The 23,661-nt window shown below is 38.4% G+C and overlaps 1 protein-coding gene across 12 annotated transcripts in view; it reads left to right on the top strand.

Annotated features, from left to right (window-relative positions):
- Nucleotides 1-7,098: 7,098 nt before the first annotated feature.
- MTMR3 (myotubularin related protein 3) overlaps nt 7,099-23,661 on the top strand; it is a 113,473-nt gene continuing 96,910 nt past the window's right edge. For 8 of the 12 annotated variants that reach the window (XM_064481092.1, XM_064481090.1, XM_064481091.1 and 5 more), the window contains exon 1: nt 7,100-7,300. The gene's annotated coding sequence lies outside the window, so the exon portion shown is untranslated. Of the gene's footprint in view, nt 7,301-7,516; nt 7,658-23,661 lie in introns of those variants that run through there. The other 4 variants (XM_031443055.2, XM_031443048.2, XM_064481095.1 and 1 more) reach the window with 3 other exon arrangements.

The raw sequence follows: 23,661 nt of genomic DNA, 5'->3' as shown, positions 1-23,661 counted from the left end.
GAGCCAGCAAATCCCTGCTAATTCTCTTCCCTTGCTGGGTCCCGTTTGCTTCATACTCAGCAAAGGAGAAAACCAGCCTGTGTCACCCATGATTTATGCCCTGCTGTTTGCTCTCTTCCCCTGGAACATTAAACACCCTTAGCAGAGAGGGAAGAAGAGGTAATCTCAAGATGCCTGGCTACCAGATGGGTGTCTATAGCAGGCTCTCTGGTTTGGTGGGAGATGGGAGGAGGCTGAAAAAAGAAAAAAAGGAAAGGCCGATGGAGCTTTCACATAAAAGGAACAAGGAAGTCTCTGTTTGCTTCAACTTTTGCAAAAACCATTGGCCTCTGAGCTGAGAGACCTGGGTGTTTGATTTACTTGTTTACCGAATGCCTTTAGGCAAGACTTTCCTCTCTCTGGGTCTCAGTTTACCCAGCTGTCAAGGGAGGGTCTGGATTGCTTGAGCTCCCGAGAGGCTTAGGGATCTCGAGTTAGTAGTAGGTGCAGCAGTGTTGCTTGGAGAGAGGAGTGTAGGGAGGGCGGTGGTTAACCACGTGGACTTCAGCTCCCTGTCCCGCTGGCTGTGCGACTCCCAGACCTTCACCTGCATGATGGGCTTGATCGCTTTGACCTTCCTCCTTGGGTTGCTGGGAACGAAAGCTCCCAGCAGTACTGGCATGGAGCCAGCACTTAGTAAGAGTCACCTATTATTGGGGCTGTTGTTCCTGAGATGGTCCCTAACTGTGGCCTTGGTATCTCTCTAGCTGAGTTCCCCGCTTGGGGCCTGGTGAGTGGGGGCAGGGCATCCTTGCCAGTGCTTGGAAACTCTGGGCAGAAGGGAAGAGGAGCTATTTTCAGTGGATTCTGGTTCTATTTGTGGCTGTGAGTTGGCCCAGGCTGCAGGGAAGCTTTGGGTACAGCAAGCTGGGCACTGAGAGGGGTGTGTCGTCTTACATGAGAGAGGGTAGAGAGAGGAGGAAGGGAGATGGAGAGGAGAAAGAGGGACAGTACCTCTCCTGTCCCATGGTTCCCTCCCTCCATCATTTTCTATCCTCTTCTTAACAATTTCATCTCCTCTGCCTTCCCTGGGAGAATTTAGAGGGCGTGACTGACCTTTTAAAGGTGGATTTAGTTAATAACACAAAGCGATCCATCAATCTGACTAACACAGTGTTCCCAACTGATGGCATTGATTTTCTCAAGCTGAAGTGGGATTCATATCCCCAGCAGAATTGTGGGGTATTTGTTAAAGCATGAGTAGTGTCTAAACCACCAAACCTCTAAATCATTTATCAAAGTGTAGAGGAAGAACTCTCATTTCCCCACTGGACCCTGGGCAGGACCTGTTGACACCTGCCCCCTTCATCCAATTTCTTACTTAACCTCTCTGGGCCTCAGTTTCCTCATTTATGAAATTGATGAGGGGCTTGCCAGGGAGACATCTTTGGAGCTCTTGAGTCCTTACCAGCTGCAGTTCTGTGAATCTCTGAGGCAGTAATCAAACAAGGTGAAGCTGGATCCTTTCATCAGGGGATGGTTGGTAGGACTGGGAGGCTCCAGAGAGAAAAGGACATCCTACCCTGTCATTTTCGGGATGAGAAAACTGAGGCCCAGAGGGTGGGGTCAGGTCAAGCAGTGAGTGAGTCAGTGGCTCAGCTGGGTCAGGAATCCAGGCCTTCTCCCTCCTATTGCAGCCGGCCTTCCCTGACACCGGACTGCTGGGCGCCTCTTCCTGGGAGGAGGATGGGAGGCACATCTGTGCCTGTTTTAACTTATTTAACCCCCACAATGATTTCTTTTCCATATGAAGTCCATATAAGGTATGGTGGCAGGTCTGCCTGATTAAAAATTCTCAACACTGTTTCCCAGAGTCCAGTCATTTGAGTACTAGCCTTAGGCATTTTGACATAATCAGTTTTGTGTTAATATTCACATCACATTTTTCTTTAAATTGATTCCTCATTTTATATAAATAAATTTAGCCTCATCCTAAGCAAAGATATCTATGATACTGAGTTTTATCTGTTATATTTTTCCAAATGTGTATTAAACATACCTATTTAAATTAAGAAAATGTATGAACTGACGAAAAATGCCTTTGTGGTTGAGAAACTCCAATGAATATGGCATACCAGTGGTCCTCAAACTTGTCGGTTTCCTTAAAATTATTGAGGACCCTGAAGGGCTTCTGTTTATGTAGGATGTCAATTGATATTTAGTTTGCTAGGAAGTCAAACTGACAAAATATTATTTATTAAATTGTAAAAGATAACGTGATTTAAAAATAATACTGTAAACCCATGACACGTAAACATCAATAACATATTTTTATGAAAAATTACTGTGTTTTCCAGAACAAAAATTTTGGTGAGAAGAATGGCATTGCTTTACACATTTGCAGCTCTTATTAAAGTTTAACTTAATAGAAGAGTTCTGCATTCTCTTATCTGCTTCTGCATTCAGTCTGTGTCAGTTTGTTTTAGTTGGAATACATGAAGACAATCCAGCCTCATGCAATTCAGATAGTGGTAGATATTCTTTTTTTCTACTACACTAAAACTGGAGAAGGGGTAGTTTCTTAAAGTTTAGTTGCATAAATTCATTTGAATGAATTTTTTGTATCCAGTTACACTGAACTCCATTGGTGTATCTTGCACTTTGAATAGAGCTTTTATTCATGCATGATCTGGTAACATTATGCATTGGTCATTTGGAAAATATTGGTTCACTGGGTTATGTGGCTCTTCTAAATGTTGGCACAGTTTATTATACAATATCAGAAACTCACTTTGTTAATATTATTACCCATCTAAGCAGAAAGGATGTTAAGGGTTTGGAAGCTGTCAAGTTCATGGTGGGACATTCATGTTTTCCAAAATTCTAATTAAGCTCAAATTTTATCATTGGCAACCAAAACCTTCAGTTGTTTTACCTAAGTGACAAACTTATTTCATACATTTTTGAGAAACTGTCTGCCAAATACCCAAGTCTGAATAATTATAGTTTGCACTGTTGACCATTCCTTTCAAATAAAGTGAAAATAGTTTGTTTTTCTTTAACCCTTTTTTTCCCTAAAAAAAGAGGCTAGTTCAGTTTGCAACTCAAACAATAGTGCTTTTCCTTGAGATGACCGTCTTACTTCTGTACATAGCAAAAGTGCTTTATGCATGGGAAGTAACTGCCTAAGGGGTGTGGGGTGTTCTTTCATAGTGATGAAAAGTGTTTTAGAACTGGATACAGTTGGTGGCTGCACAATATTGTAAATGTACTAAGTGCCACTGAATTGTCTACTTTAAAATGGTTTTTATGTTATGTGAGTTTCACCTCAATAAAAAAGTGAAAAAGGGTGCTTTATGCATAAATTCCTATTATTACAGAGAATATTAAAAAGACTTGTAGTCAAAGGTCTAGAGTTAATAAAATTAAAAATTTTTAAATTGCTTTGTTAAGGACATTCTTAAGTGAAATTGGCATTTTGTTTACTACCAGTGTTTTTTTTTTTTTACCAGTTTACTACAGTACATTTGTGAAAAATATGGTGGCTACCAGTATAAATAGTACCACTGTTTTAATTTGTGCCAATTTTACCACCACTGTTTTTATACCGTCAGTGCAGATATCAACACGGTAAAAAGGTAAATAATTTCTTAGTTTTATTATGAGAACGGTTTTGACCCATCTGGGTCCCTGAACCAGTCTCAGGGTTCCTGAGGACCCACAGACCACACGTTGAGGACCACTGATCTATGCTGAATTGGAGTTGAGCTGACCCACCCCAGTAGTACGTATGTAGTATGGTGAATGGAAAATCCCTGGAGATGTTGAATCACATACATTTGGGTCCAGTTCTAGTTTCTATCTGATCCTGAGCAAGTGATTCCTTAAAATCTGAGAGCCGCAGTTACCTTTGTTTGCTAGCCTGGTTGGAAGGCCAAGGAGATGCTGAAGGGTTATGAGAGTTTGGGGATAATCCTCACAAAGTGCTCACTGAAGGGGAAGTGACTTTTATCATTCAGCAGCAGGACGTAGTATTGAGAAGGCTGCGTTTTGGGGGTCTGAGGGATTCCTGCTTTCCAGGGACCCTGTGCAACCTCAGGAAGCCTTCATCAATCAACCTTTCCATCTGTTCTTAGACTACTTGAAAGAGTCCCTGAGCAGCAGGAAGAATGTTTTCAGCTTTGAAGATAGCAGGGGGAGAAGGAGGCCGAAAGGGTAGAAGGGGGAGGGGAGGAATGTCAGGCGGGTAGAGGGCCCGCATCGCATGAGAAACAGGGCATGAGAAGCCCTCACTGAATCTGGATTGAGTTTCTCTTTTCTTGACTAACCACACAAAGTTTAGGACTTCGTCTTCAGCCAAAGCCCACAAGGGATCCCACCCATTGGTTTGGCTTTTCATAAGTTACAAAGTTTTCAAACTCATTACTTGAAAGAATCCTTACACACCAATGTGAGGTGAGCACGGTAGTGATTAGGACCCCATAGAACGGATGAGAAAACTGAGGCACAGAAAAGGGAAATAAGGAACAAGTATATGGAAGCACCAAGCTTCAGATTTAAGACTTTGGACTCGGACTAACTTTCTTTCCATTGCTTTTTCTCAGGCCCTTCTCCCTGAAGTGAGTTTTCAAGGCCATGCAGCAGTTTTCTCTTTCTTATTTAGAGACAATTTACTAAGGTCTGCCTTACCAGTAAGCAGGTAGGCAGCAGTGGGAATGAGGTGCAGTACGGAGTTTAAAAGCATGCTCTCGCATCAAATCATCTGGGTTCAAATCCTGATCTTTACACCTTCTCGTGTAAAATGGGGGAGAGTAACAGTACTTGCTCATAGGGTTGTTAAGATTACATTAGGTGTACAGGTACAGCACTCATACAGTGTAAGTACATCTTAAGGTTCAATCTGTTAGCTATTATAAGAATGAGGACAAGCAAATAGTGATTTTATGGGCACAGAGAAATTCCTCCCACGTTCTATATACTAGTTGAGGATTCCTTATACCAAGTTAAAAGGCAAATACAGCTATTGTCTAAAAAGAGGTCAGCTGTGATATGCCAAAAATCTCCCCTCTCCCTTCCGATTCTTGGGGAGCTGTGGGATAGGCTGAGTGGGTGCTAACAGCCTATTGGCTGAATCTCTGCTCCAATCCACCTAATTGGGAGCTAGGTAACCTATGGGTGGGCAGCCCTGGCGTCAGGTGCTAGCTTCCATCCAATCAGAGACCACCCAACTATGGAACCGGATCCTTCAGCCTTTGCTTGAGTAGAGAGCCGAGTAGTAGAACTTGTGTCCCTAGGGGATGGAAACTTACAGGAACCTTATTTTATCAGACAATAGGAAGAAGAGGTGTTTTTTGTTTGTCATTCATCTGTTCTTTGTACTTATTATTTCCTTTCTCACTCCATAAAGGCTATAATCATATAACAGTAAAGCAAAACCAGGACAGCAAAATAAAAAGGTGTGGGGTTAAGGAGGAAGGTAAAAATTACCATTAATATGGGGATTTAAAGGGCCAACAGTAGGCTACCATTGAGCTTCACATTTAGCCCTGGGCTTTCTAGAAGCCAAGGTGAAACGATACACAATCAGATGCCCCATGCTAATTATCAGAAAGGAAGCACACCTGTATCTGTGAGAGAAGGACAAGGAATGTCTCCTGCCATATCAGTAAACAAAGGAAGTTGCAGCCATCAAGCTATGAGCCACTGCAGCCACTCCCTTCCCCCTGCCCTCTCTGTGGTGCAGGCTACGGAATTCAGGGTGGAGATAATAGGGTGCCAGCCAGCAGTAGATAGTTAAGGTGCATATCAAAGGACTGGTTTCAATGAGCCCAGACTCTAGCATTTTCCCACACATAGAACAGTATTAAATTCATTAACTTGAGGTGTTTGTTTTTCTTTAATTAACATTAATCTTTTGATATTCCAACTATCTAGTTTTTGTTGCAAAAACTCTTATATATCCTGATTCCTCCCTTACTTCTTCCCAACAATTGCTCAGAGCTGAGAGGCTGACTCTTGGGCTTAGGTCCTCAGTATGTCCACCAAATAAAACATAACTCTCAACTTTTAGGTTGTGTAATTTTTTTCTCAGGTGACGATGCCACAAAGTGGGCAGTACAGACTGGTGGATGAGAGCATAGTTTTTGTTGTCAGTTCGGGGTTTGGGTTTGAGTAAAAAAGAAAAAAATTAGCGCAGCTTATTCTGGGCTAGAGTTTCTTCATCTGTAAAATTGTGATAATAACAGTGTCTACCTATTAAAGTTGTGAAGATTCAATTAGGTGAGTTGTATAAACATTAGCCATTAATAAAGAAATTTGCTTACTACTTGTCATGAGCAGTTCTAGGTACTGGGGAAAAAGTGATGAACCAAACAAACAAGATCCTTATCTTCAAGTAGCTTTTATGTTGGAATGGGATAGAGAGACAATAGAAATGAAAAACAAATGATTGCAGTGTGTTGTGGAAAAACAATACAACAAATGCAAGGATAGATTTAACTTGACTGGTTCTCTCAGCCATTTTCCAGAAGAGTCAAAGGTATAATGTTAAAACGCAACTCTGAGTAGATGAATCTGTTAAGGGCCTTAGTTCAGTACTTAAATGTAGAATTCAAAAGGTTGTTGTGGATGGGTTACAGTTTTTTTTTTTTTTTTGTATTTTTGTTTGAAAATTCACTTCTTCCAGCTGAGCTTTGGTGGAAGCAATCTGAAATGTATTCTGAGTAGAACCTTGAGCACACTATACTTACTTGCATTACCTTTAATTAGTTTTAGCCTTACCACAACTACAGGTGAAAGATACTACCATTGTTCTATTTTACTGGTTAAGTAGAGTTGTCTTGATCAGGGCTATAGAGCTAGGAAAGGATGCCTCCCCAAAGTCTGTGGGATCACCTTCGGTTTTCTTTTTCGCCCATTCCCCACCTGTTTCTTCTCTAAGCTGGGCTTCTCCGCCAGCCTCTCGCTCGCCAACCGTGTACAGCTGGTCTGCAGCCCCGCCCACCTACCTCCAGGGGCGTGACCACTGGCCCCGCCCCCGACCAACCCGCGACCGCCCGCCTTCTTTTCCCCCGACCGCCGGCTGAGGGCCCGAGCGTGCGCGAGCGTCCTCGCTCGCGGCCAGGCTCGTTGTCGGGAGCGCGCTCTGTGTGGCCGCTGCCGCCATGTTGTTGTGGTTGTGAGAAGGCGGCGGCAGCGGCGGAGCAGCCGATCAAGACGCCCCAGCGGCCCAGGCGCTGGCCCCCGCCGGCCCTGGCTGGGAGCCTTGTAGGGTGGCGGAGGAGGCCGTGCCGTGACAGGCCTAGCCATGTCCTGCCGCCCGGTAAGGAAACCCCCCGCCCCCCCGCCCCGTCTCCTCGGGGGGTGAGGAGGAGCTGGAGGAGGGGCCGGCCTCAGCCCCGGCGCGGCGGCTGTCACCTTCTGAGGAGGCGGCTGCCCGTGGGGGGCTGGGGACGGCGTTCGTGGCCTGGGGAGGGGTGGCCCGGGCGGCGGCCACTGCCGCCAGAGGGAGACGCGGGGAGTGGGAGCGCAGCGGCCCGGCTCGGCCCGTACCCTCAGCGCGGAGAGGCGGGGTCCGGCCCGGGCGGCCTTCCCGGACCTGGTGGGGCAGGCCCACGGGGCTAGGATTGTGAGGCGCAACCCCGGCAGCGTTCGGGGAAGTGCCCGCGGACCCCGGGAGGTGAGTGCGCGCCCCTCTCCCGCGACTGGGTCTGTGGGAGTCCTCCATGGCGAGAGGCCGGAGGTCGGGAGCCAGCGGAGCCCGCGGGGCGAGCAGAGCGGGCCCGGGACTTGTGGGAAGGAGGAGTGGCCGGCTGACTGTGCGGCGGGGCATCCTCCTGACCTGGTAGTACTTTGGTGGGAAGGATGGTTCCGAGGCTGTTGAGAGAGCTCTGCAACGCTGGTCAAACAGCTCCACGGAAGATACGAGTTTTTTTTCAGGTAGAAATCGTGCCACTAAACGTATTGAATCCTGATGCTTAGGACCTCTAAGATAATATTATTGGGTGTATTTTGGGCTAGAAAACTTACCTCAAAGTAATGGGTAGATTTTACGGTCACTTTGATAAACTCTGGAGTCTGATAAAGCTCACCTGTGAGTTTGCACATGCGTTGCTGTTAGATAATGATGTTCAGGTGTCGTCTCCAGACTGAGGCCTAAATTCTGAACGGTTTTAGTATCTTGATATTTATCTGACATTATTTTCTCACAGCGAGAAAAAAATGCGCATACTCTTCTGGTTGAGGTTCAATTTAGTTTCTCACGATGTGTGGACGGCGATTCCGTCGAGGCCTAGGTTGAATTTCAGGAGATGATTTTTTTTAAAAATGTAAGATGTTTGTGATTTGTACCTGGCGAGCTGTTGGGGACCTTCCGCTTTGAGATTCAAGGCTGTTTTTCGGTGGGGCAGGAGGCAAGACGCATGTTGTTTTTACTCGGAGGCCAAGTAAGATTGGTGCCATTCAGAAAGTCTTCCCTTCTAAGGCCTGTGACTTGGTTGGGTTGAAGAGCTTAGAGAGTGAACTCTAAGTAAAACCAGTACTGTACTGCAAACCCAGTACAGTATGTGATATTAAACTAAATTTGGAGGGTTCTAAAATTTTAGATTGGCCCTCTGAGGGCTTCTTTCAGCTCTAATTACCTCCCTCATTTTCAGGTGGTCCAGAGGTGTTCAACTGACTAGGACACTGGCTGGCGCAGCCCCACTTGTAGTTAATGGCAAGCCATAGGAGAGCTCAAATTTTCTTGGCTTGTAGGCCAGGTTTTTTTAGTTGAGTAGTTACCTAATTAAATACTGGTTCTCAGAAATTGTATGGACTGCCCGAAATGCTGATTCCTGGGCCTTACGCAGAACCTGGTGAATTAAAATCTGAGGGTGGGGCCTGGGAATCCATCCTTACAAAGCTCTCTGAATGATTCTGGCCAGCCAGGTTTGAGAACTTCTGCTTTAGGTCACGTTTGGTATTCCGAAAGATTCCCATTAATTATGACTTCTGAGAGTGTTTTAAATTATCAGTAGAATTTGAGAGGTATGGAAGAGGGGGAAGCCTGAGAGACTTTAAACTGAAAATTGAGCATCTCTTAAAATGAAATGGATTTATATAGGGGAAACATTTGTTGGCAAAAATTTTCTGCAAGCCTTCAGGAACACACTTGATAAAAGTAAATTGTGCTTGACTGAAGGTATATCCAAAATATCCAGAGATATTTTGAGGAATCCAGAGGAAAGAAGCAGAGAGGGAGAGGCATTAAGTCTTTCTGGCCCACAAAGGGATCCACTGAAGGTGCTTCCCAACATCGTGGTTGCTTCTAGACTATCTGATTCAGGTTTCTAGTAAAGTGAGGGAAAGGCAGGTGAGTTAGCAGTCATTTGAGACAAGGGTTGTGAACCAGGAAGGTTTACTGTGGATTGTGAAAAGTGCTTGAAATATGCCTAAGGCCATGAGGAGTGGTAAAGTCAGTTTTTAAGTCTGTTGTAGTTTTGGTTGACACCTTCTGTGGTAAAGTGGAATGCTGAGTTACCAAAGGAAGTATTCATTTTGCAGAGAGGGTGTGGTGAGGTTTTTTAAGTTTGGAAGAAAATGTTACAGTTGTGTAGGGTAGTGAAGAAATTTGGTAAATATCCTGTCAAATCATAGAGTAGTACTTTTAGAGAAGTACACTCAGTTGTCCAGTACGAGAGCCAGAGGCCATGTCTTTGATACCTTTGTGTCTCCAGTATCTAGCATAGTTCCCAGTGTATACTATGCCCTCAGATATTTGTTGAGTAAATGAATAGTACTGAGATGGGAAAAAACAGTTTATGGTGGTTGATAACATTAGTTATTAAAAGCTACTTGATAACTTGAACTGGGTTAGAGTCAGTTTTTCAGTTCTTGTGGTTTGGAACTTGAGATCCCATCGAGAGGTTCTGTTTTTTTAAAGATTTTCATTGTACACTTTTCCTGTCCCCTAGTTTTTGGGTCTTAATGTCTTAGTTTTTTTAGGTGTTAGTAACATTTTTTAAGGAGCATATTTTATTACATTAAGAAAAATTTAGAATAATGGGAAGCTGTAGATTGGCAGAAAGTCTGTGTCATTAATTTAACTGTGTGACTGCTTGGGAATATCACTTCTGGGCCTCAGTTTTCTTATCTATACAATTAAGGCTTGTACTCATTCATCTCAAGTAGTTTCTCCAGACTGATTCTGCAAATCTTTAATAATTTGTAATTATGTTACGTTATTTCATCTTATAGGTAGATGAAACTTTCAATTAAAAAAAACCAAAGAATATTCTGTCTTGGGTTTTGCTTTTTTGGCTTACGGATTTTAGACATTGTCTAGGAGTGCTCTGGAAATTGAGTATGTGTTGCAAGTATTATGCAGAAACAACTTGCTTATGCTGTTGAAATTCACTTAGTGTTGAAATCAAAACAGATTTCATATAGGGAACTTCATAATTTAGTGTGGAGCCACAAGATTAAGAATGGTTTGGGGGAAGTTTCTGCAATTTATATGGCCAGTTGTTTCTTTCAGACCACCGAATTCTTTAATTTTCTGTGGTTAATTTATATGTAATTTTATAATCAGTGAAACTTTGACTTAGAGTATGAGATCAAATCGATATCAGATTGAAGTAGGATTCCCAACAATTTTAGAAGATAACAATATTGTTAACACTCATTGCCATTTTTAATCTTAATTTTATGATAACATTGTTGGTATCATGCTTTTTATCTTCATTTTTGCGTCTAGAACCTTAACATACCTTTTAAGTTCCTTTCAAGTTCATATTTATATCAGGTGTTCAAAGTGAAAATTGTTGTAACATGACAGTAGATGACCTATAAATCCTGGGTTCAAGCCCAGGTTGTGCTTCTCATTAGCTGGCTTGTTTCTGGCAAACCATATAACCCTTCTGAGCTTTAATTCCCTCATTAGTAAAAAGAAGAAGAGCAGCTTCTCTATTTGTCTCACTCTGTCAGTGAGGATCAAATGGAATGGCGTGTATGGAAAGCAATTAAAAAATGTAAAGGGCTGATACTAGAATCCTATTGTATTAGAATTCTATTTTCCTGGAAGAGTTGGCTTGTGGAGCAGTGGTAAATCTGGTATGTGCTGTCAAGTGCATAATTTACTAATATCACTCATAAGGCAACAGAAGATTTCTGCTTCTTTACTCTGCCTGGAGAAACTTTTTAGCAAGTATTTGCATCCTGTCTGCCCATAGAAATAGTGTTTTGAGAACTTCAGAGGGATTGGGGATGTCTCACATTTGTGCCAAGGTTTGCACTTGGAATAGACTTGCTAGGTTCACCCATTTTATGTTGGAGCAGTCGTGTTAAGAAGTAGGGTCAAGGAGTTTGGTGCATTCTGTGTGAAGTTTTAAGTCTATGTTTTCTTAATGTGCCAAGGTTTGCACTTGGAATAGACTTGCTAGGTTCACCCATTTTATGTTGGAGCAGTCGTGTTAAGAAGTAGGGTCAAGGAGTTCGGTGCATTCTGTGTGAAGTTTTAAGTCTATGTTTTCTTAATGGCAGCATCATAGGGTAATGAAATCAATGGTGATTTTAAAAAGCATTAAATAGAAAATATCAGCAAATCAAAAATGATAAAATATTTAGAAAATCTCGATTTTTTTCTATGTATATATATGTTCTGAGTTGGAACATAAGATGTATTTTTCCTTGAGCTGTGGTAAAGCTTTGAAGCTGTTGCTTAGGAACATGGTACCTGAGCTATGCAGTTAGGACAACTGTCTATAAGATAGTAAGGCATAAAACGAATGAACAGCTATAAGGAAATTGTGAAGTTAGGTTAAATTAAAGCTATTTTGTTAAGGGTTAAATACCTCCTACCTCTGTTATACATTGTTGATTAATGAACAAAGTTAAGACATAAACTTATGCTAGTATTCTTAAGCACTCTTCCCTTAAATAGACTGCTTGATAACGGCAAAGGTATTGTCTTGGTGCTGATTACTACAAAGCATCATCTTGGCTATCTGTTCAGGCCTGAATCTATTATGTGCCTATTTGTGTCTTTGTATACTGTTTAGAATGATTTTATTATAAGAGTAGCAAGCTTTTCTGATTTCACTTCTCTGTGTTCTAGATTTAATTTTTTCAGTAGCTAATGCTTTTGTAATTTAGTTGCAGAAGAGAAATACAAATTTATTTAGGTTTCTGAATTAATCATAGATTGGCAATCTAGCAAAATACAAGGAATTATAAGTATGTTGATAAACCCTGACATTTGGAAAGAATTGGTATTAAGACAGGATGGTTGACTTGAAATAGGGTATTTCTTATTTTTTTGTTTATGCCTATCATTTTTCTGTAAGATAAAACAAATTTGTGATCATAAAGTATTTAGACTGATTCCACAAACCACATGGGACAAAGTAGTGTTTATAAAGAGTTTTTGGAAGTCTACAGGGCTAAAATAAGGAGTTTTAAGTTAATTTCACTTTTAATTTCAAAATGAAATTGTTGTTTCTATTTATGAAAACTACAGTACATACTCAGTGGGGGAACCTACAAAAAAAAATTGAGATAATGTAGGAGAATAAAGAAAAGTAGAGATGACCCTATACAGATGAGTCTATAATCTCATTTAGATGTAACGTTTGGTTTTTTTCTTTTTTACTTACACATAACCACTGAAATACTTAAAGAACAACTTTCCATGTTGATGTTCCTGTAATGGTTATTTTGTGTTCTGTGATATGGATGCATCATAGTTTACAGCAATTCTGTTAATGGACATTTCACTTCTCATAAAATAGTGCTGTGATGTACTCATTTGGACTTTATAAATATAATTGTGCTATTGTTGTCTTAGGCTAAATTCCTAAAAGTGGGATTTACTTGGACAAAGATTGTGTGTTTTAAATTTGAATATACTCAAGGTGCCCTATAGATAGGATGGTATTTTAAAGTCTCAGCAACAGTGTATTAGCGTCCAATTCCATATGTTTTTGCTAGTGATTTACTATCTTCTAGCTTGTTGATAGGCGTTTAAAATAGTTTGGGGACAGTTTTTCTTTATTCTTTTTTCAGCATCAGATTTAGCCTCTACAGCTTTACTGTGGATGGGGCAGGTAAAAATGAAAGTGCAGTGATAGGGGCTACTTGAGACCACTGGTCTCTAAACTTTTTGATTACTCATCCCAACAGTAAAGAAGAAATTGAGCATTAATTCTCAGTCCTTAAGTATTTATTTAATTTACAAATATGTGTAGTAACTGGTTATTGTACACCTTACAAAATTTAACAAGGATAAGAATTAAAAATAAAGTTAAAATGTCTTTCTCCTTTACTCCAGTGGAGCATCTTGGATACTCCTTGAGGTGTAGTATGTTCTGCTTTGGATATCATTGCTTTAAGATTTAATGTTGGGCTTTTATAGATGATTGTTTTTGGGCATTTCTACTAGTTCTGCAGATGATCCAGCTTAGTTGTATTATGATAATCTTAAAGTGTCCCGTGTTGTTGAGAGCCATATCTGCAATAAGGGCAGACATAAACCTTGCTCATTAAGCATCAGTTTGATACCTTTTGTCATTGTTCAGGTGGCTGAATTTGAAAAGGGAAAATCATAGGATAGAAAACAGTCTAAATAATTATCCTACTTCTCTTAGATATGAAGAACTAATACTGTGTAGAGTATGTTTTAAAAAGTCTATGCTTTATGGAAGGCAGTTTGGTTGTAACATTTGTTTTCTAAGAGTTTAAGTCTTGGAGACTGAGTGAAAGGATGAATAATTGCTACTTGCTTTCCTTTGCTTGTAAAATACCACAATTAACCTGTCACTCTAACTCCATTTGGAAGAGCCTGAGTCAATAACTGTTTAAAAATGCATTCTTGGACTGAAACTTAACATGATGAATCTTAGATTAAAAGGTAACTTTTTTCTTAAGTTTGAATAAATTGCTTTTGATTGGTCTTGCTTTGCCCCTACCCCCCATAAGTTATGAAATCAGAAATTGATGCTTTTTGCACTAAAGAAATGAGTCTCCCTCTCTCTTCCCATCGTGGGGAATTTAACTTCAGTTATTTTATATGGCTCGTTGTCAGAGAAAGATAATATTAAAGTAAGTCTTAGAGATTTGAAAATAGCAACTTGAGTAATTTTTTTTTGCCAATTAAATTTTCTGCCAGTTGAAAGAAAATTTATATTAAAGATGATTGCTAAATGCAGTATTTTGGGAAAAAGACCAGGTATCCCTTTTTACCTTAGGTAGCATGATTTATAAGGTGCTGTCACATACATCTTCTTAGAGCCTCATAAGGATTTGAGAGCATCATTTAATCAGGGATGTTGTGACTCCTTTGAGGCCACATGCCTAGTGTGTGACATCATATTTAAAGAGATAGACTGTAAGCACTGCAGAAGTAGATGCTCCTGATGGCTGTTCTCTCTCACTTCCCAGCACTTAATATACTCCTGGTACAGAGTAAGCTATCAATATTTATGGACTGTTTAAACTCTTGTGTATTTGTTTACACATATAAATAAGTTATAACATTGTAAATCCAACGCATCGTTTTCTGTAGTTAGGTTGTTCCTCATCTTATGTGCACAGAAAATGTTTCTGTGGGAGTGGTCATTAATTTTACATCAGCCTTTGAGATATCCTCTTACTTTCTCTTAAGGATGGGTTCACAGTGACAAAAAAAAAATGAGTCTTGATCTAATTCCTTTCACTGTGTGTCCCTCCTACTGGCAAGGCTCTCTCTCTGTGTGTGTGTGTGTGTGTGTTATTTATAAAGTAGGCTGCTACTTAAAAAGGAAACATACTCATTAGTTACTCTTTGGGTATGTAATGGTTCTTGAAACATGGACTCCATGATTGCTATATGGTGAATGAAAAGGAGCAAGCATGATTTCTCTCACTTGTCTCATTCTTTCCAATTCCTGTACACATTGTTTTGGCTTACTCTGAAAACTGAAAAAAGTTAGTCTTCTGAAGAAACTAGTATTTTATTTCCCCTTTGTTCTGCTGTACTTAAAATTCTGTTTGGTGAGTGAGCTAATAATCCTTTTATAAGCTAGAGACCCTGTAAAGAGAATGGAAATGTTAATAGTGATTGATTTCTGGCTGAGATGGTGACTATTTTCTGATTGATATTCTGTAGTTTCCCAATTTTCTATGAGTGTGTATGACTCTTAGGAAAAAACTATTCTAAAGTACATTTTAGTATCTTTAGTTTTCATTAACTGTCTTATGAAGGTTTAAGTCATAGTCACCAGTGAGAAAAAGTATGTTGTTAATTGGCTCCAGTTCCTAATCAGAGTGGCACCTGTAGGAAGTGGTATGGGAAATGGGATAGGCAAGCTGATGGGAGCTTTCTCATTGTAAACTCCGCTATGACCGAGACAGCCTGGGTTTTGGTCACAATTAAACACAAGACCTCCACCTAATTTTGCTCTTTCTAATGGGCTGATTGAGAATTATGAATGATACCTTAAAAAGAAAAATCAGATTCTGTGAACTCTAAACACAGAACTCAGCCTGAATTTCCAGTTCTTCTCCTGCTGACTTGCCATGTGAACTTGAGCAAGTTCTGTAGCAGTGTGTATGTGTGTGTTTTAAAGTATCAAGTGGGATTATAGCAACTCAGATGTGATACAGATTTTGTAATTTGAACTGAAAGATACTTAGATAAACGATTTTTATTTTGACAATATAGTCTCATAGGGGTTTTGGTGTTAATATACAGCCAGGAGTTGAGCCACTGTAAGTTTCTTTACTCATCTGGTAATATTTTAGGAAGATGTATGTAATATATTCTTTAGCGTTTAAGTGATTAGATAAAGCTTGTCAACTTTTGCTATTAGTTTATTGCAAATTATAGTGGCTTAAACGCTTGTGTAAGTAGATGACATATCATTTAGAATGTTAGACTCCTGGGGTAGGACATTTGTAATTATCTGCCCTTAAATTTTTCTTTTCAAGAATAAAATTAAAGTTGAAGAGCAATCAAAGTAATGAAGGTAGGTACTAATACAAGTTTTTAGGGGTTTTTTAGTTAAAATTTTATAGTAAAGATTAACAGGCTTGTCAGAAAAAAATACTCTGTAGAAGTCCATAAAGCCCATACTCTTCTGTTCCCAAATTTCACAATCTTGGCTTTCTTTTTTTCACTTTTTAAAAACTGAAAAAAAAAAAAATTAAAAAAATCTTTTACCTTTTTTTAATGGAGATACTTACTGGGGATTGAACCAGGGACCTTGTGCATGCTAAGCATGTCCTCTACCACTGAGCTGCCCCCTTTCTTTTTTAAAAGTAAAATTTAAATATTTTAAAAATTTCGAAAAATACTGATAACAAACACCATATATCTTATTTAAAAGATGTTGATTTAGATTTAATAGATGTTGACATCTTGTCAGATTTGCCTCAAAGGTGTATTTATATTTGTTTTTAAAAATTAAAATATTACATGGTTGGAGTCCTTTTTGCCCTCATCTTAAATTCTGTTTATTAACTGGAGATCGATTTACTATCTTAGCCCATGCTTATATTCTTCCAACGAATGTCTCTGTGTATTTAACATGTAGTATTACTGTGTTTCAAATGTATATGGTACTGTAGTAGATATATTCTGCAATTTTAAAAGCTTGAAATTTATGTATGTTGATGTATGTATATTTATGTAATAGCTATATAGTATCAATTGTACAAGTAGAACACAATTGTAGTCCCCTAGTAATAGTTGTTTTCAATTAATATCTTAAAATTTCTCTTCAGAAGTATCAAACTATATGTGCTGATTTATACTTTTTTTTTTTAAGATTACAGACATTTTACCTGTCACAGAATATAGATTTATCTCATTTTAAGGACTATGTAGTTTTTTTTTTTTTTTTTTGTGATGGGGAGGTAATTAGATTAATTTATTTGTTTTATTGGAGGTACTGGGGGTTGAACCCAGGACCTCCTGCATGCTAAGCACATACTCTACCAGTGAGCTAGATCCTCCCCACCAAATACTATGTAGTTTTTTAAAAACTTTTTATAGATACATTACAATTATTTATCTAGTCCTTTACTGATAGACATCTAGGGATTATTTTTTGGCATTTTCCCCCCTATTACAATAAGGATGTGATGGATATTCTTTCACTTTATACTTTGAACAACTGTAGGATTATTTAACAGAAATAATTCTGCAGAATAACTTTTTAGGGAGCCAAATTGCATTCAATAAATGTTGAAGCTTTTATATTAAAGCTAAACCAATATGTGTATTTGTAACTTTCTCATTCTGACTGGGTGCTATGTAAGAGATACTGAGATGGATAGCTTCTTAATATAAAGCATATAATATAACTAATTTGTTATAATTGCATAAAAGAAATAAGAGGAGTTGCAGTTTTATATAGGTAAGGCATATAGGAGCTGTGTTTGGAGCGTATTGGTTTTGCTAGCACAGAATAGAAAGAGGATTCAAAAGTAAATTTGTAAACTGTTTGCTATATATTATTGAAATCAAATCATTAAAATACTTGAAATTTCTTATACTCTCTGTACTGAGCCTTCTTAGGCTTTTGAGATCAAAGGCAGTTTTGGCAAAGATGTGTGTGGTGGCAGTGTTTATAATTGGGGGCAAAGATTGGAAAGCAGTGGAAAATCTGTACTGTTCTCAGAATTAGGTGATAAGGACCTGAATTAAGGTGGTGGCAAGGTGGTAATTTAGGTGGCTAGATTAAGGTGGAAGATTGTTAGTCAGCACCCTGAGAATGATTCACAGTTAAAATTTGAGTATTTGATAATATTGAGAGAACCTTTCTTACTATGTGGCTTACCTTCGCGTACTTTGTTTGCAAGAAGACAAATTAAGCATACATTAAAGAACCCATTCACAGGACAGTACTATGTGGTTCCATTTATATAAAGTTAAAAAAACAAAACAAAACTAACAGATGGCAGCAGAAGTCAGAATAGTGGTTATTTTTGGCAGTAAGCACAAAGAAGGCTGTAGGGGTGCTGGTGATGTCTGTATCTTGATCTGAGTGGTAATTTCATGGTTTTCTTCACTTTGAGAATCATTGTATACTTGTATGCTTTTTTGTACATATATTACACCTCAGTTTTAAAACTTACCCCCTCACAAAGTTTTAATGAACATAATCAGCTGAGTTTGTCTTCCTTTTAGCTTTTTGACTTTTCTGTTTCTTCTGTTACATAAATACACTTTATGATTATGATGACGTCTATTTTACCTTTTACAGTTATGATCTAGAACATTCAGAAGGGTGCATAAAACAAATGTGTAGCTTAATGAATTTTTAGAAGGAGAACATAGAAGGGCTTTTAAAAGTATGTCATACCTATGTCTGTAAGAAGGGAAGGAGTTGATAGCTAGAATTCTTGAAGAGAACAAAGTTTTGAAGAATCTCGGAATAGATGATCCTTTCTTTGGCTCTGCCTTCATCTTACTCTTTGGGCAAGTCATTTAACTTAATTTGGGCCTCAGATTTTTCTTACTTAACCCTCTTTGCAAGGTGACTAGTGCAGTTCAGGTAAAATTATAGGAACATTGAATGGTTTTACCTAGGCTTTTAGGCCATTGAATTTAGGTCTCTGACCTTACAGAGCAGAATTGTGATATACAAAGATAAAATGATTTGTACAAGGACACATAGGTGGTGTTTATTAAGATCATTCATTTATACTGCCTTAAAACTTTCTGAGGCTTTAAGAGTGCTAGACACTATTCTAGGCAGTTTACATGTAGGAAGTCATTTAATTATCTAGGATTATTCCCAGAGGTAGGTATAATTATTCCAATCTTACTTATGAGGAAATTGATACAAAATGGGGTTAAATAACTTACCCAGGTAGTTGAATTTTTGCTATACTGTCTAGTTAAGTGAAAGCACTTCTTATTTTAGGTGAATGTTAAAAAGATCTTTTAACACTCTTTTGCAGGTTTTGTGAAGTAAAACTTTGGTTTTTGAACAACCAAAATTAGGAAAGAAACCTCATTTGTTATGACCTTCATGATTCTAGAAAAGGTTGTTAACATTTATTTGGGTTTTATTCCCTCCTTGATAAAACTTATTTTCTTCTTGAAACAACTAGGATGTAAACACTAGGTAGTTTTCTTTTAAAAATAGATTTGTTTTTTAATCCTAAGTGAATTTATGACTACTTTACAAATATTGTTTAGATTGCTAGGCAAAATGTTAATGGAAGGCAGTTTTCAAACTTGGAGGCAGATCTAACAAGGTTTAGTGTTCTTCGGTTGTTTAAGCAGCATCTGGTCCTTGTTTTCAGAACAGTAATTCAGATTCTGTCACATCTGTGGTTTCAAATTTTTTTAAGCTAAAATATAATTTATATACAGGAAAACTCACCCTTTTTGAGTATAGTTCTGCAAGTTTTGGAAACACATATGATCACTCTAATCAAGATGTAGAAGAGTTCCCTCACCTCAGAAATTTTCCTCATGGCCCTTTATAGTCAGCTCCTTCCCCCACCTCTTGTCTTTGGCAACTACTCATCTGTTTTGTTACTGTAATTTTGTCTTTTCCAGAATTTCATGTAAATGGAATCATACAGTATGTAGCCTTTCAAGACTGACTGCTTTTATTTAACACAGTGCACTTTGAGACATCCATATTTTGTGAATCAGTGATTAATTTTTTGGGGGGTAATTAAGTTTATTTGTTTTATTTTTAGAGGAAGTGCTGGGAACCCATTTACCAAATGTTCATATTTGAAGTGTATCTCATTTGTAGGCTATCAGTTCCTGGCTATTTCACATAGAAATATCTACCTGGAGATGCCCAATCTTACAGTAGGAGTTGCAAATTACCAGTTGATCTTCTATATGTGTGTGTTTGATATGGACAAGATTTAGGCACTTTCCTTTTCCTGAGACTACAATATGGGTGATTCAAGTCTAGAATTCTGAGATAGGGTTGCCAAAATTAGAAACATGGGAATGTGGAGGTAGCAACTATGGGACTGGTATTACAAATAAAATGTTTAATTAGTTATATTAGTTGCATATTTGGTTTTCACTGCCTCATTGTTAAGTAGTCAGGGCAGGCGATAATATTACTCTCACTTTACAAGTGAATAAATTGTGTTTCAGAGCTGTCAGAACTTGTCTGAGGTTGCACTGCTAGTGGATAGCTGACCTAGAACTTCAATCCAGATCTTCTGGTATCAAGTTGGATGCTCCCTTGACTATTGGAATTTAATATGGTGAATAAGAACTCAGACTTGGGTTTGAATTGTGGATCCTCTACTAGTACTCCTGTGATTTTAGGCAAATTCCTTAACTTCTTGCCTCAGAATTCTCAATTTTGAAATGGGGATAACAGTACTTAACCTCTTGAGGCTTATGTTAGGATTTAGCAGTTGCTTATAACAGTAGCTCGCCCATAGTAAGCACTACATATAAGCCAGTTGTGGTTATTGCTACTGTTACTACAGCGATGACAATACTGCTTCTTTTTCTGAAAGCATTATTACTGTCCACTCGTTTATTTAGAACTAGAAGCTTTCCCATTCCTGCTCTGTGGAACTACTTAAGTTGCACCACATACACCCCTCCTCCCATTCCCAACAGTGTTGTACCTTCTAAAAACTAGTGGGTTCCTCTAAAAAGGTACAGTGAAATAGATTTTTCCCTTTAGAGATATTTGATGGGCCTTCAGAGGATTCCTGGATATCTCTAACTTCAGAATTCTTCAGCTAAAATTTAAAAGGTAACTTTTCCTTCCTCAAGAGCACAAAAACTTTTAAATGTACCTATTTGCATAACCTCTACTTAAAATTATCAGTAGATTTTACAGGATTATTTTTGGACACTTGCACATAAGAGAATCTTTTAACATGTTACTATGTAAACATGCTTGTATTTTTCATCCCTTCTGTTACTGAAACATGTGAGTGGCTGGCTTGGATATGTATCTGTGCCCTTTCTTTGATAAACACTTGAGAGAGTCTTTTGAAATGCAATGTTTTAGGCACCATTTCAACTCTACAGAAATATGATTTCATGATAAAGTCAACAAAAAGCTCATTGGCAGCAGTCCAGAAGCTGACTCACCAAGGAGTAATGATAGACACTTTGAAGGGAATGGCCTATCCCAGGGTCTTATTTCAAAGCTTCATTCTCTGATACCATCAGTGAAAGGCAGCCAGGAAATCAAGATGAGATCTCACTTGTTTCTCCTGGGAGTGATGGTAGGAAAGACTTCCATAGTAGGATCCAAGTAAGATTTTTTCCTAACAATCCTGTAGAACTTGGGGATGGGAAAAAGATGAGGATTCAGAATGATGGTGACCTTTGTGGGGTTGTAGTGCTATTTCTTTCTCTGGACCTGGATGAGAATAATCTTGTAATGACTAAGGGTTAACTCAAGAAGCTCAGTGCCGTATCAGTTTTCTAGAGCTCAGGGAATATACTTAGCTCAGTAGTAAGCATGAGTATCATGTTCATGTCAGACACTGTAGCTACTGTTCCCTACTTGAATAAACTAGAAGAAACCAAAGCACAACCAGAATCAGTTCAGTTTTGAGGAAACAGACTGTTTGCCTACTAGCATTGAATATTTTAGGAGTTGAAAATAGTATGAAGGTGGACTTGCTTCAGAACTGAAATAAGCGCTAATGGATTGTTTTTATGGATTAGAATGATGGTAGCTCCATTTCCAAATACAATTTTATAGACTTAAGGTTTTCTAGGTGGTGAATTAATCTATAATCTCTACCAAAGATGACTTAATTACTGCCTCTGTGGAAATAGCATTATACCCTTTCATTTTGTTGAAAGTTGTCTCAGAGAAACACTTGAATAATCTGAAAGTATTTTTCAGAGATAAAGCTTAGTGAATATGCTACAGTGGTAGACGGACTCATTTTTGATTGTGGTACTTCTGTTTATCAATAAAAATTGCTAAACATGATAGTCCTTTCCTATTGACTATTGTGGAAGGTTGCTTTAACTGTTTACTATGTTTTTCCAAGCTTAAAGTTTAGGAATGAAAACTTAGTTTTCAAAGTGTTGTCATTTAATATGAGCTTTCTCTAGAATGTGCCTCTCAAAAGTTAAGTGCTTTTCTTTAAGAAAAATATTACTTCGTGATACTTTTGTATAATTTGAGAATATAGATGTTTTTCCCCCTAGTGATCTGGGCCTGGTTTCATTGCACTGAGAAAAAAAAATCTTAGTTTTTCTTCTTTGCCTTTTTGAAATGGAGTACTTTTGACATTGCCCCCCCTGCCCCATGTGCCCCAGTCCCCAGAGCCCTTTCCCAAGGCAGTGTCTCTGGCCCTTTTGCTTAAATATGATGGTCGTACATGAGTTCTTACATGGTTTAAACTTGCATCTGTAAATTATTGAACAGCGAGCTCTGTGACTTGGGCAAGTTATCTTACCTCTTTGTGCCTTAGTTTTCCCCTTTGTAAAAGGGGATAATACCTTGTAGTGTTAAAACTTAAGATGAAATGACTAATAAATGAGGAAGCACATTAGAAGAGTGTGCTGTGTGTGTTGGCTATTTAATTATTATGAATGAGGACCTTGACTTCTCCCATATACTATTTGCAGCTTTGTGTTATTGTAATTTTTTCATAAAGCAGTATGACTAACAGAACTTTGTATTGAGGAATTACTTTATCATGAGTAACTATAAATTTGCTACTTATTAAAAAGAGTATCATTTTATTCCCTAAGATTAAGCTTGAAAGATAAGAACTAATAGAGAATGAGCAGCCTTTTTCTATGTCTTACAGGTACCCAGATACCCCTAAATGTAGGTCATTGTTTGAATTTTGAGTGTACATGCAGTTATGTAGAACAAGAACAGCTTGCATGAAACTGGGAGTGCTGGAAAGATAAAAACTGTAGAGGGTAGCAAATTGTGTCATTAAAACTGAGTAGTGGATCAGCAAAGAATTTTGGGTTGCTGAGTTTTCTTTATAACCCTCAATTGTTTTGAAACTATTAGTCCTGAAACAAAGTAATTTAAAACTTAGATATGCTAGGAAATTTCAGATTCCTTTCTACTTCAAAAATGTCTTTTAAGGAAGGGAGCATTTCTCCATAGGTGTTTAGCCCCCTGAGTGCTCTATGAATCTTAGCTCTATGAATCTATGGTGATTGTGTGATCAGCAATAAATCAGTCTCATGTTACGCTTTAGTTTCAGATTTGTGCCATCATTGAGTGAATTTTTAAAATGAAATTGCTGTTTCTTGCCAAACTATCATACATATGTATACATATACACACACACACATACATAAACTTATTAAATTGACCTTTTCCTTTCCCCTTTAAGGCTTTTCTGTAATTTTAGGTCAGCCGTTCAGAGTTAGGGGTTAGATTTCCTTATGTTTTTACATTTTATATTGTATCTGGAGGATTATTGCTAATTCCTACCTAGATGGTGTCATTAAGTCAGATTTTTTGAATATTAGGGGCTTCCCCACCACTTAATTATACTAGGAAAAGGAATAGGATTTTCACTGATTTTTTTTTTTTTTTTTGTTATTGTTGTTTGTTTTTGAGATCCTTACATTTAATTCACGGACTCTAACTTAAAGATAGTAGCAGGTCATTGCTTTTAGTTTATTTAGCAAGATTTCTCACTCCTCATTTTCTGGTGGTTTAAGAGTTGAACATGTGTACCAGGCCTTCCTAATTTTGTACCTATCTCACTTTAGTACTGATT

Source organism: Camelus dromedarius, chromosome 31 (assembly GCF_036321535.1).
Source record: "Camelus dromedarius isolate mCamDro1 chromosome 31, mCamDro1.pat, whole genome shotgun sequence".
NCBI lineage: Eukaryota > Metazoa > Chordata > Mammalia > Artiodactyla > Camelidae > Camelus > Camelus dromedarius.
This window is presented reverse-complemented; position numbering and strand designations above follow the sequence as displayed.